The sequence below is a fragment of the Rousettus aegyptiacus genome, unplaced genomic scaffold (assembly GCF_014176215.1).
Source record: "Rousettus aegyptiacus isolate mRouAeg1 unplaced genomic scaffold, mRouAeg1.p scaffold_m13_p_3, whole genome shotgun sequence".
Lineage (NCBI taxonomy): Eukaryota > Metazoa > Chordata > Mammalia > Chiroptera > Pteropodidae > Rousettus > Rousettus aegyptiacus.
This window is the reverse complement of record NW_023416306.1, coordinates 106,045,876-106,059,565: the sequence shown is the minus strand read 5'-3', so window position 1 is coordinate 106,059,565 and position 13,690 is coordinate 106,045,876. Positions and strand designations below refer to the sequence as shown.

Here is a 13,690-nt window from a genome sequence, read left to right as displayed (position 1 = left end):
CCACTTAAAAACTCACCATGGGGTTGGAGAAGGTTGCCAGTTTATCTGAAATTCACTTTCACTGGCTACCCTTGTATTTTATCTGGCTACCCTAGGCCTGGAGAATATCAAAAGTGAACACCAGGCAGTCCAAAAGCCCACCGTGAGCAGTCCCAGCACCTGTGTGTGGAAGAGGAAGGCTCAAGGACAGGGGCGTCCCCACCCACGTGGCTGCTGCCCAGGCCTGCACTGCCACCTGCAGGCAGGGGTCCCATCCACAGGGACCCAGCTTGCTGCGGGCAGAAGGCCATTTCAGGGCTTCCAGGTCTCTGACAACCATGGGCTCTGGCACCCTGGCTCCTGGTGTATCTGCCCCTGCTTTAACAGTGTTTCCCAGCTGATATTTATAAGAGAGATGAGTGTTCCCTTCTGATCTAGGCGGTAACCATTTTCAAATTAAACTGCTACCTCTCTTCTGACTGCCCCACATCAACTATGTCTCACCGGGCCAAGAACAGAGGAGAGGGCCTCGGGCACCCTCACGCTGAGGGACACACCTCTTTTCTAATGCTATACACAGAAGGTTCAGACACTGAGCCCTCCTTGAGGTGGCAGAATCATGACTCTCCCCAACATAGTGTTCTTCCAACACTCCTTGAAAGGCACCCCTTCCTGAAGGGCACCTCTCAGAACAGCAGCTCAGTAGCATGGCTAAGAGCGAGGTTCTGTCATCAAAACAGAGTAGACTGGGGAGAGAGAAAAAACGGTATAGATGACAGAGGCTCTGTTCATCCCTCTGGCGACCACATCAAAGTTGTAAGGGAAACAAGGAGCAGCAGCAAGAAAAAAATTGCTTGGGATCTAGATGAACAAGCCATACATCTAGGGAGAAATCCAAGAAAGCACCCTGCAATGGCAGAAGGTAGGACGGGCGAAGACACGGGGCTGCCTGGTCTCGAGCAGCTAAAACGGAGGTAGCGGCAGCGGCAACAGCAGAGGCCTCTTAAAGGGGCCGCGTCCACAAGCAGATTTTCGTGGTGACGGACCTGCTCACTCTGAGTGCCAGCGCCAATTCGGCTGCACACAGGGTCACCAGGGACTTACAGGAAGACAGCGTCGGAGTAAGGCCTGAGGTGAGACTCACTCGTTCTGTACAGAAGTGCCAGCAGTATCCGCTGTTCTCTGTTGAGCCCTCCTCCCTCCCACTGTGTGGACACAGCACTGCCATAGCCCTGACGCCATCAAACTGGATAACAGAGGTAGCTCCACTCAGAGGATTCCCTGAAACCCTGCCTCCCCCAAGTCCCGGCCCCACCCAAGCCACATCCAGGTGTATCCTCAGCAAGTCGGGTGTTCCTTGCTGAGATTCACACTGGAGGCAGCCTTGATTTCTGGTGTGGCCTTTTAAGGCAACTATAGGCACAGCACCTATGGATTGCTTGCTGAATCCTACCAGGTGGCCCTGGAGGGGTAGAGGCTTGGACTAAGTTTGGTCTGTAGCTGACCCCCTCTCAGGACTGTGCCACTGGACACCTACTTCACAAATCCACACTAATAAGACTGGGAGACTTAGGAGCTTTGCTTAGCACACAGAAACAGGGAAGACAAAGAAGCAGAAACCATATGAGAGAACAGAACAGAGATCCAGATATAATGTAGTCAAGTAATCTGACAGATGCAGAGTTCAAAACACTGGTTATAAAGATGCTCAATGAACTTTTGGGAAGTGTAGATAAATTCAGTGAGAACTTCAACAAAGAGACAAAAAACGTGGAAATTATAAAAGGGAACCAGTCTGAAATGAAGAACACATTATCTGAGATGAGAAGTATATTAAATGGAATAAACAAAGGGATAAACAAAGTGAATAAAGAAGAGGATCAAATGCCCTAGCTAGAGAACAGGAAAGCCAACCAGGACACTCAGAATGGCAAGAAAAAAGATGCCAAGACTATAAAAATAATTTAAGGAGGATATGAGACACTTTTAAAACTCCAAATAGTCATCTGATCAGCATAACTGAAGAAAATCGAAATGTTGGACAGCCGTTTGAAGAAATAATGATGGAAAACTTCCCTAACCTCGTGAAGGAAATGGACATAAAACCCCAAGAAGGTCAGAGAATTCCAAAAATCAGGGATCCAAAGAGGCCCACACCAAGACACCTCGTAATTAAAATGCCAAAGTTTAAATACAAAGAAAGAATATTAAAAGCAGCAAGAGAAAAACAGGTAATTACTTATAAGTGAATACTCATAAGACTAGCAGCTGATTCCCCAAAAGAAAATTTGCAGGACAGAAGGGCTAGGCAAAAAAAATATTCGACAGAATGAAGACCAAGACATACAACCAAGAATAATTTATCCAGCAAAGCTATCATTTAGAGTTGAAGAACAGATAAAGAGTTTCCCAGACAAAAATGAGCTAAAGGAATTTATCACGACCAAGTCAGTATTACAGGAAATGTTAGAGGGACCTACCTCTTTAAGAAGAAAAAACATGTATCGAAAACAGGAATAAAGAATGGTAACGATTACATTCCTATCAATAAATACCTTAAATGAAAAAGAATTAAGTGCTCCAACCAAAAGTGGCTGAAAAGATAAGAAAACAAGACCCCTACATGTGAAAAAGAGGAGGTTGGAAAAAGATATTGCTTGAGAGAAACACTATATGATTTCACTTATATGCAGAATCTAAGGAATAAAAAGAACAAACTAATCAAAACAGACTCACAAATATAGTGGACAGTTTGGTGATGGACAGAGGAGAGGGGCATTTGGGGGGCTGGGAGAATGGAGTGAAGGGCTAAAGAAGTACAAATTAGTAGCTGATGGGTGGTCACAGGGATGGGGAGCACGGCACAGGGAATGCAGTTAGCGTTAATATGTTGGCTAAGTGGAGGGTGCGGAGAGGGAGGGTGCGATTGAGGGGATCGTTTCATGAACTATATAGATATCTAACCAATGTACTAGATTTTTAAATTTTTTTTAAAAAATCAGAGTAGATTGGTGGTTGCCAGGGGCTAGGGAGGTGGGGGTGGGGGTTAGGGAGGTTTTGATCCAAGGGTACAAACCTACAGTTATACAATTAACAAGTTCTGGTGCTCTAATGTACAGCATGGGGATGACGGCTAATAATACTGTATTATAAATGTCAAAGAGAGGATCTTAAATGTTCTCACCACACACACAAAAAAGAAATGGTGTTTACAGGACATGACAGAGGTGTTAGCTAATGCTGTGGTGGTAATCGTTCTGCAATGTATAAGTGCATCAAATCAACATGTGGTATACTTTAAACTTACACATTGTTATCTATCAATTATATCTCAGTAAAGATGGAAAAATTTTAAATGCAATTTTTTAAATAAAAAGAATGGGGGGGGTGGTACTAGAGCACTGCTTGTGTTCACATCAGCTCCAGCATTTACTTTCTGTGTAACATTAAACATGACTTAATTCGTCCAAATTTCCGCTTCTCCATCTGCAAAATGGCGGCAATAATAAAAGATTTTTAACAGGACTATTGGAAAATTAAATGAAATAACACAGGCAGCGCATCCAGCAAATGATGTATTAATGTTAGGCATTGCTGTTTCTGTTGCTTTTTTCTATTAACAAGACAGATGAGTATAGTCCCTGAGAGCTTTATTCTTGTCAAAGATGTTCAGAGAACAGATACTGAGTAAATCTAAAAAATAAGGTTGTGAAATCTGGCAAAAGACATGTTGTACCAATCAATGGCAAAAAAAAAAAAAAAAAAAAAAAGTGACTCACATCTTTAATTTGCCATCGGTGCTGCAAACATGTCATAGGGCTCTGTGCTCCCCCGAGACTTGACCAGCTGTGCTCTTCCGAAATCCCTAACAGCATTGGGAGATGAGGAATGCACCGTCTAGCCCACTGTTCTATGACTTCCAAAATTTACAACATGCTTGTTCATGAGAGACCATGACGTACAAACCGCACGGCCCCCAGAGTTTCAGGATAAGAGAGACTCTCAAGATTGAATGACCTGTTACAAACTGATTGCCCTTGAACGTCTCTACTCCATCCACCTTAAACCTACTGACAACTCCAGCCTGAACAGCTCCCCCAAGGCAGTGACTGTTCTGGACTGTCTTTCGATACCTGAAAACTACCGCTCAATAGGGGCCCTTGAACCTGGTGGGGCCCAAGGGGTTTTGTAAACGAGGCTACTCCTGTCCCACAGCTTGGATCTTGATCACTACTATCACTAAAATAGAGACATCTCTCCCAGTTTCCTTTGAGGTGGGCGGCTTTGTTTTTGACCTTGCAGCGCCCTCTGCTGTTCTAATTACCCCATCTCCATAAATAAGTCATACTGGCAGTTGACAGAAAATAGGTCAGGGGAGGAAAATACTCTTTGTTCAAAACTTAAGTCAAACAAAGCTGTTGCTTCTGTTCCCATGCCCCTCTTAACCCTGAGACTAGCAGCTGCTTCTCTGTTGGTCTGAAGGGCCCATTCTCCCCAGTCACTCAAAGAGGACTGTCTTTGGGGATATGAGGCAGCACCCTAAAAGGGTAGATGGACATTCTCCTGTCAGCAAAAAGCTTAATGCAGTAGTAAAGGACATGTAGAAATTTCTTTGGATAAATATGGACAAGCACATCTCTTTTTCATGAAAAAAATAGAAACATGATTAAAATGAAAAGGCTGGGAAACACCCGAATGTGCACTAATGAAAGCGAGTGGTCTAAAGAGAGGGTTTCTGCATCACTTTCTTCCTGCGCCACATTCCATTCCAAGACTCCCAGGACATACCTGGGCTGACGGATAACAGGAAGCATGCCAGGGAGAGACAAAGAGGTCCAGTAGTCGTCTCCCATCCCCAGGGCCTCTGTTTTGGCAAAAGATCTTGCCGAAGGCCCTTTGGACAAGAATAAGAATGAGGAACCCTACCAGGCTTTATTGCCCTCTACAAAGCCAGCGTCTGAAGGAAAGCTGTGAGGAAAACGGGATACTCCAGGATGTTGCTGTTGCCATCTCTGGAGCAACTGGTGGAAAGAAGAATCTTGGACCAACCAGGTCAGTGATACCTTTCGTGATGGGGTCGTGTGGGACCTGGCCTGACTCTGGCCAACCAGATTTCTCAAGCTTTCTGTAGGATCTTCTCTCCAATCATTGAAAAGGGCAGGGAGAGCAAACAAGTTATATCTCACTTACCGAGGCTAACAATTGTTTGTGGCCATCTGGAGTATATTGTTAAAAAAAAATTGTGAGGCCACATTTAGTTTCAGAGGAAAAGAGTGATGTGTCTATTAGCAGTACCTGTCATGGGAGCAGGAGCAGGAGGTAACACCACACCATTTTGCATTTACATCCCTGCTCTAGATGTCATTCCTGTAATGAGTCCTGCAGAGACAAAATAATCAGAGCCAACTCTCTGTTGGATTATCCTTTGGGTAAAGGGCAAATTTTTTAAATCTCTGTCTTCCCCTTGTCTTCCCTGGGATCTCATGAGCCATTTCCCTCACTATCAATTGCTGTTGCCTGCAGCCTAAGAAATAAAATGTTAAAAATTAATTAAGATGCTCTATAGCTTTCTCTAAAATCTTAAACTATGTGCCAACATCAAATATCTCCCTTGAATCGCATACCCACTGTTTAACAAGGATAATCATACTTGGGCTGACCAATAGAGCCTCTAAGGATGAGGACTACCCAGGGAAGGTCCTTGTTTTTCTGAGTCACATGAAGAAAGCAGCAGAAAACAGGACTGGGATGCAGGTGTACTGAGTTCTAGCCCCAGCTCTTCCTCTACCTATATGCATGACCTTGAACAAAGTCACCCCTCAGGGCTTTAGCTTCTTCATCTTCAAAATGAAGACATTGGCCCAGGCAGTTGCTAAGTTCCCTTCTAGGTCTTACACTCTAGGATGCTAATGTATAAAGCTACAGATCTCATCTGAGAGAGTTATTAGTTCATATTTCCCTGGGCGTGTTGCTTAAACTCCTCATTGCCCAGCAAGGGGGAAAAGCAAAACACACTTCTTCATTGGGGAGTAACATAATTTCTTGATTCAATATGTGTGACTCATCAGAGCCTGGAGATTCATGCCCAGATGCCAACTTGGAATCCAGTTATTATTGCATCTGGGAAAGAGAAAGTGCTGAAAACAGCCTTTAGGGGGGGAAAAAAGCATCAATTTGGTCAAAAAAAAATGTAAGAAGGCATAGCACGATAACATTTGATATCTTATTTATCATCTTCAACCTCAAATCTTCTCTGCCCTCCTCATATCTCTGCTCTGAAAGAGGGGAAAAAGAATAGAACTTTTCCAGGAAAGATGGGCACCTGTGGGGGGCAGAGGAGTGTCTCAGCCTAGAGAGGAAAGAGAACAAAGTTGATGCTACATCCCTTTCAAGCATGCTGACGCGTCTGGTTTTTGTAAAGGTGTTCGCTCCTGTGTGAATGGGGTTAATATGAAACTGACATTTGGAGCCTAGACTAGAGGAATCATGAAACTCAAAAAGTAATAACTGGCAAGATTGATTTTTTTTTCATCTGAAAATTGTCAGAGAGATATTCAAGTGTTCCTTAAGGAATAGGATCAAGAGATGAATATTTAATACATTCAACTTAACGAATATTTATTAAGTGCCTGTAGGCCAGTTTCTGAGAAGTGGTCATTGCCTCAAGAGAGGAAGGGGTTTGGTCAGTGGGCCAGAAGCAGGATGCACAACAACAGATGTATCTTTGAGACCTGGATGTAGTCAACTGCATGCGGCCCTGCATAAGTCACCTAGCTTCAGGGGTAAAAAAGGTGTGCACGACGCATGGATAATCTAAAACACCAGGTAATCAAAAATGTTATTTTATGATTGGCTTAAGCATGTATTTCATTATTTGGTAGGGCAGGTTTATCTGTCCAATTGTAAGTTTTCTTGAGCTGATCTGTAAAGCCCATGGAGGGAAAGCTTTTCAAGAATCATACATTTCTGAAATCAGGCTCCCAGCAGTCGACATAGGAGACGTGGCCGCTTTTTGTGTTTCCAATAATGCAAAAAGGGGGGCCTTGCATCCCTCCTATACTTGGTCCCGCAGGAATCCCTTCCCAGCTGTAGGTCAGAAATGACAGTGAACCACCAGGCATTACAGTTCTTAGACATCCATACAAAGATCCATACGAAAAGGTGGGCAGCAAGAAATAGCTTGTAGGTGTTCAAAATATGGGGGTCTCGGCTGGCTGCGAAGCCAGAGAAGAGCTTTGGGCCTTCCTGACATGGCCTGAGTCCTGGGCTGCATTAATAGAGAAAGGCAACCCTAAATGATCTTGCTCACAAAGTTGGACCCCTATTGTACTCTTAATCACGCTAGAGACAGGCTATGGTCTGAGAAGAGGAAGTCACAGCCCAGCACCAAGAGGGACTTTTAGTAAAGGGCCCAGGCACTGTGTGAAGAGCTCTGAGAAACCCACCTTCGGGAAGGGGACTCAGTTAATTGTGAGCTTGGGTGAGTACCTCCATTCATACCTCATGTGAGCAGAAACCCCTCCATTATCTAATACCTGGCCATCAGAGAGCTGAAACACCTGGCTAGGTGATGAATTCCCTTATCCGATGGGAAAAGGCTGTAAAGATCGGGTAAGCAAGAGCCTGTAGTTCATGTAAAGGTGTCACTGACGCTCCTGTGGGAAGGAAGGAAGTAGGAAATTTACATTTGGAACTGGGACTGAAGTGAGAGTGAAATTTAGTAAGTACTAGCTTTAAACCAAAGGCGTCAGTTTATTTGGGTTGCTGTTTTAATTATCTGGAAGCTCCAAAAAATGAACACTTCTCCCTGAGGCATTTTCTTCCGAAATTCCGACTTCAAATTTCTAAAAAGATCAAATGTGAAGGCAGATGGTAGGCTTAGAAAACTATTTCTCTATGTAACAAGTAGAGACCTACTTTGTTTGTTTGTTTGTTTGTTGCTTATTTGTTTTATTCTATTTGGGAAATGGGGAGGAGTGCTAGACATTTGGGATAAAAACATTTGCACAGCAGTTTTAGATAAATTAGATCCAGAGAATCAAATCAAAGACTATCAACTCAGAGAGTCTTTTAAGACAACTTAACTCACCTCTTTAATTTTACAAAAGAAGACAGTGAAGTCCAGAGAGGTTTGAAAACTTGCTCGAGGTCATACAGCTGAGTGTGGACCCAGGCAAAGACAAGATGGCTCACAGCTCTGACCAGGCCAGACCCAAGGGAGAAAAACTATCATGGTCGTTGGCCATGGCAGCTTCGTTGGCACCCTAAACATGTCTATCCGAGAGTTAGTGAACTCAAAACAGAACCCCAGAGTTCTAAAGGGAGATAAAAATCATAGTAGGCCTTTTGGGGAGAAAAATCTAGCTGAAATAGAAACAATAGCAGAAGTCAATATTAGCGAAAAGGGGCAGCCATCTGCGGACTGAGGCAGGATGTAAAATACCAAAATGAAAATGCTGAGCTTGTCTTCAATGACGATGGCCATCAAATACTACTTGTAAGTTCTGCCAAGCTAATTTCTTTCCCAGTGGGAGTTCATATTCTGTGATAGATTGCATCAGCTGTGCAATTCCTGTGGACCGCAGAATATGTATAACAGAATTGGCTTGGTGAACCTGCTGTTGTCTTAAAGGGGCAATCATAGCTCTGGATATGCCTCTGGGCCCTGAAGCTCTGGGCTCCTGGAAAGAAAGACACTATCGCTTACCCTGTCTTTGAGGCTTGGAGATTGAAGAAAATATTTAGTTCTTGGAAAGCTCTGCAAAGCTGGGTTCATTAAGTTGATGCCATAGGTTTTTGCAAAGCCCCTCAGCACAGTGTTCAGCAAACCGGTGGTTCTAAGATCATGTTTGGGAAGGGAACTCAGCTCACAGTGAATCCTGGTAAGTGGAGGAGAGCATTGAACCCTCTTCTTGAATGTGATTCAAGATCCTTTTTTATTCCAACTAATGAGGACATGGCTTTTTGGCCCATTTTTGTTAATATTCAAGTCCTGCCTGGCTAAATGGTGCCCTCTCCACATCCCCCAAGTGGTCCCATCGAGAAGGTGCACCCATGCATCTGAACACAGCTCTACTGAATTTTCACAAACTCCCTTAACTCCCTCATCGGACTGCTTGGTGTCTGCCTCTTCTATTGCCCCCAAAGTGCTGCTGGTTTATCAGTTAGTGGAAGAGAAGTCCGAGAGGGCTTTTAGATTTTAAGTCATTGTGAAAAGAGGAATGTTAACGAGGTGTTTGGCTTCTTGAGAGGAAAATAATGATGATTTCTATGAATTGCATACTCTGTGCTAGGCCATGTGCTGCCTGCTTTCTCTTCTTTATCACGTTCGATCCTTACACCAGCTCTGTGGGTTAGGTGCTGCTATTATCCTCATCGAATAGAAGAGAACTTTTTATATTTGTATAAAAGCACGGGGAGGTAGGATAACTTGTTCAAGTAAGAAAGAGGATGTGAATTTAATTCTTGGCACTCAGATTCCAGAGCTAAATGTTTATTAGTGTGGGGATTATGCTTGTGAGGAAGAGTCACTGATGCTTGGTATCTAAAGCTGCTAAAATAATCCCTGGACAAGTGTGTTCTCAGAAAGTAAAGCCAAGGATGGGTTCGTAAGACCACCACCACCCACTCATACATCCTAATCCTTATAGCAACGTCATTCTTATAGCCATCATTCTCCCCACTTGACAGATAGAGAAACTGAGGTGCAGCAAGTTGGGGAACTTGCCCTAACCCCAAAGCCTGAGCTATTTCAAATAATTCCAACGACCTACCATCTAGATTGACTGATTGGTTGATTGATTGAGTGATTGACTGATGGCAACAATCTAACTGGCCATTAGGTGAAGATTGATTAAATTTTTCCCACTATTCCTCTCCCTTTTCAGAAATAACCATATAATTGTGTCATCACACAACACTGTATTTCTGCCTTTGTGTTTTCCCCGGGAGAGCAGGATCAATGACTCCCAGAGCCTGGTGGACAGGTCTTGGCAGTATTTGTAAAGCAGTGTGTGGGGGTGTGACTCAGGGCGGATCTGAAAAACTCTACTTTGGAACGGGAACGAAACTGACAGTAAACTCATGTAAGTTTAAATAACTAATGCTTCCAAATTTTTCTCTGGAACCCTGATCCTAGATCCTAAAACGTTTAATTGTTTTATAACCCAAATCTAAACCACAGCAGCCCCATTGGCAGACTCCAGTTCAAACAACTGTTAATGTAATATGTTCCTACCTTATGCAGGACACTGCTGTTACCCCTCAGATGCTATTTTATCTAACAAATGAGAATGCCAGTGCTAATGGAGCATTGAACTAAGGAGTCAGACTGTTAGAAAGCTTAATTTCTGATTATAATTGGTAGGAGTTTCCGTGGAACTAAGAGAACATCGAGTAACTCTCAGAGCCTCTTTTTTCTTCCTCTATAAAATGGAGAGGCAATTCCTACTCTTGCTTTCCCAAAGCAGGCCTGCCATGAGGGGATGTCAGCACATTTCCACCAAAGCGACAATAGTGTAAGGAAAAAGGAGGACCTCAGGTGTCCATAAACTCTACCACCAGAACCTCATTATAAAGAGCTGGTTTCATCAGGGGGATTCTTGAACGACAAGTCAACATTTAGGTAGATATTGAGGGGAGTTTGGGCAGCTCGTTTTTGTAGAGTCTCGTGTCACTGTGTGATACGGGCACCGGTAATACGCTGACGTTTGGAAAAGGAACATCTCTGAGTGTTAGACCAGGTATGTTGTAAAGAAGATCACTTGTTTCTAACTGTAAGCCACCATTCTTAGAAATTCAGTGAAAGATCACTGAATTATTTACCCAGTTATTAGCACTTTTAGGGGCTTGGTGCCATGTGTGTTTCTGGTGAAAATAACAATGAGGGCAGCCTCTGACTGGAGCCACTTTAAGACTATTTCTTCAACACCTTTAATCATTGGAAATGTTAAGTTTGTTTTTGTTATCGCTGGAGATGCAAGTCTGACAAATGGAATATGAATTGAAATTGTAGAGTATAGGAGCAGAAAGCATTTAGAAAGAAATGGGGAGTAAGATAGGACAGATTAAATAAAAGTACACGGTATTGGCAAGGGGTGTACAATGAATACAACCTGATTCAAAAAGGAACAGTAAGATACAGTTCATTGATAAAAACAACTGACCGACTACTCTTGTGTTATCTACCTTGTCTTCCCAAGGCCTCCATGTCCATGTAACTAGGAAAAAAATTGTTTAATCTCTGCAACTCTCAAAATCTTGGAGCCAAGCTAGCTAGGTAAAGCCATGTAAGATTTTCTGGTGCCTACACTGATAACAAGCTGATATTTAGGGAAAGGGTAAGATTAAAGCAAATATTCAAAATAGCTGGAAAGATCACAAACTTCTGAAAACATGCCATAGGGCACTGTTACTCGTTGTGTTTCTAGCGGAGACATTTTTATCCTTGCCCTGGCTAAGCTCTGTATCAGAGAAGCCCCTTTTGATATTCACTTATTTCTGTGCCTCTCTGTGAAAAAGTAGCAACGAAGCTACTTTGAGAGGAAAAATTCCCTAATCCAAATGCAAGAACAACTCTTCTCTCTGCCTTGCAATACCCAGAGGGATATTTTAAGTGCTGCCCACCAATCTCAAAACAAACCTAATTTCAGTTAGCTTGAATGTAACTAAAATTTTGTTCCATGAGCAAGTCTATTTTCTACAATGGAAGCTCATTCCAGAAAACTGTTTGGAGTTTAAGTTTCGCTTACAATTCCTAAGAGGTACCAGCTACCCCATGAGTACCTCGGAGTAAAACTTCTTCCATGGCCAAATCGTTAGCCATATTTGAAAGGCTGGTATCAGGATGTCCTAGTGAGTATTATGTTAGCTTCAGGTGACCTTCCTGACATCCCTTATGCTTAAAACAGCATAAGATTTTGAAAAGCATTTCCATGCTGACCTGTGTTGTCCAGTTATTAACTAGAGTCTAAAGAGCAGTTGAATCAGCTGCTATGTCTACAAACTAGGTTGGATATTTAGAGTCCTCCAGATATTAGAAATGATAATCAGGAAAAGCACATGCCATTCCATTTTTATTTATAAATCTCCCAGAGAACTGTTATAAATTTTCTCCCAAAGGTGTTATATTCATCCTCCTTTCAGTTCCTTTATTTGTGATGTGTACAGAGATGAAATATTGGTTGAGATTCAAAAAACATCAATGAGATTTACCTTAAGCTTTGCCTGTCAGAGAAAATCTAAGAGCTAAAGAGATGGGAAGCTGACATTTTGGAACTAGATTAAAAAAAAAAAAAATCCAAATTAATCCCAAGGAGCAATGCTCAGTAGGCAGTTATTTAGACATAAGCACTTCAACCCTGAAAGCCTAGTTGCACAGTTGGCTGGGCCGGCCCTATCTCGGGCTTGCCTAGAAGAGTAATAATAACTTGTTTGCCCCAGCCCTGTCTTTGGAAGAGAGAAATGTCAACCTTCAGCCCTAAAAATGCCTGTGATTTGGTTTCTTTCAACAGAGTTTATCATTACACACTGTGTTCTGGAAGTAATCGAAAAGTGCATTAGTAGCTCCTGCAAACAGAAATGAAATGTAAATTGAGATTGTAAATATATGACTGCAGGAAATAGCAAGAAAAAAGATGAAGAGATTAGAAACTTGCCGTGTTTCTCTAATCCTAAAGAGGATGTTTCTATAAATAGTTTAAAACTATCGAAGAGGAAGGGAGAGGAGGAAGGAGAAGAACACTGGCAAACAGATTTTCTCCTAATCCTCTTGACTTTGCAAAATTGGAAATTGTTTTTCAATCAAATTTTCTGAGCAGTGGAAAGAAATCATCTCTGTTTTCAGACTAAAGGGCACATGGTTGGGTTTCTCCTAGAACTGATCTTGAAAAAGGCTCCCTGTTGGTGAACCTTTAGCAGCTTGGGAGAGGGGAATGAGCACGAAAATAAGTCCAAGTAGGTGTGCAGGAACAACAAGGTCTCACAGGTCAGGATCTCCCTGGATTTTCTGCCTGGCCTTCTAACCTTCCCTGTTTTAGCCCGATCGATTAGGCCCCAGACGAACAGGCTTTAGGAATCAAACGAGAAGTTGTAAGGAGGAAGCCAGCTCAGTGTCACGCAGGAGACCTGGCATATTTTGACTTTAAAGGTTCTTTTAATCCAGCAGTTTTTAGGGAGAACTGTGTAAAGGCTGAAAGAAAGGTTAAAAAAAAATTAGAATTCTATGAAGTAGAAGTAAAAATGTTAAATGTTTGACTGGCATAGAGATTAAAATTCTGGTACATGTCTACAAAGGAAACTAAAGAAGCTTCTGTCAAGGAGAAAATAGGCAGCCCCAAAAAAGACACCCACCTAAACCTATCTGGCTTGGGAGAGTCAGGCCATTGCCTGCAGCCTGTCAGGTGCTGGGAGAGCAGATCAGGCGTCCTCCTCAAGGGGGAGTGAGAGGGGCCTTGTTTGTGGTTTGTGTAAAGCTGTTTGCTGTGGTGTAACTCAGGGAGTAGTGGCCAGAAGCTGGTATTCGGGCAAGGAACCAGGCTGACCATCAACCCCAGTGAGTATGAAAGGGTGAAGCTACGCGGGGCTCCCTTCAGCCTTTTCCTTTCTAAGCCATGTCCTGTGAGCTGCCCTGGAGGGGAAAGACTCATTTTGCCAGGTCACCAGTAGAGAAGCAGATTGGGAAAGACAAAAAGCCCTCCGACTTCTCCCTTTG

The 13,690-nt window shown here is 42.9% G+C and overlaps 1 gene segment (V, D, J or C); it reads left to right on the top strand.

Annotated features, from left to right (window-relative positions):
• LOC107506178 overlaps window positions 1-13,690 on the top strand; it is a 492,806-nt gene that overhangs the window by 414,137 nt on the left and 64,979 nt on the right.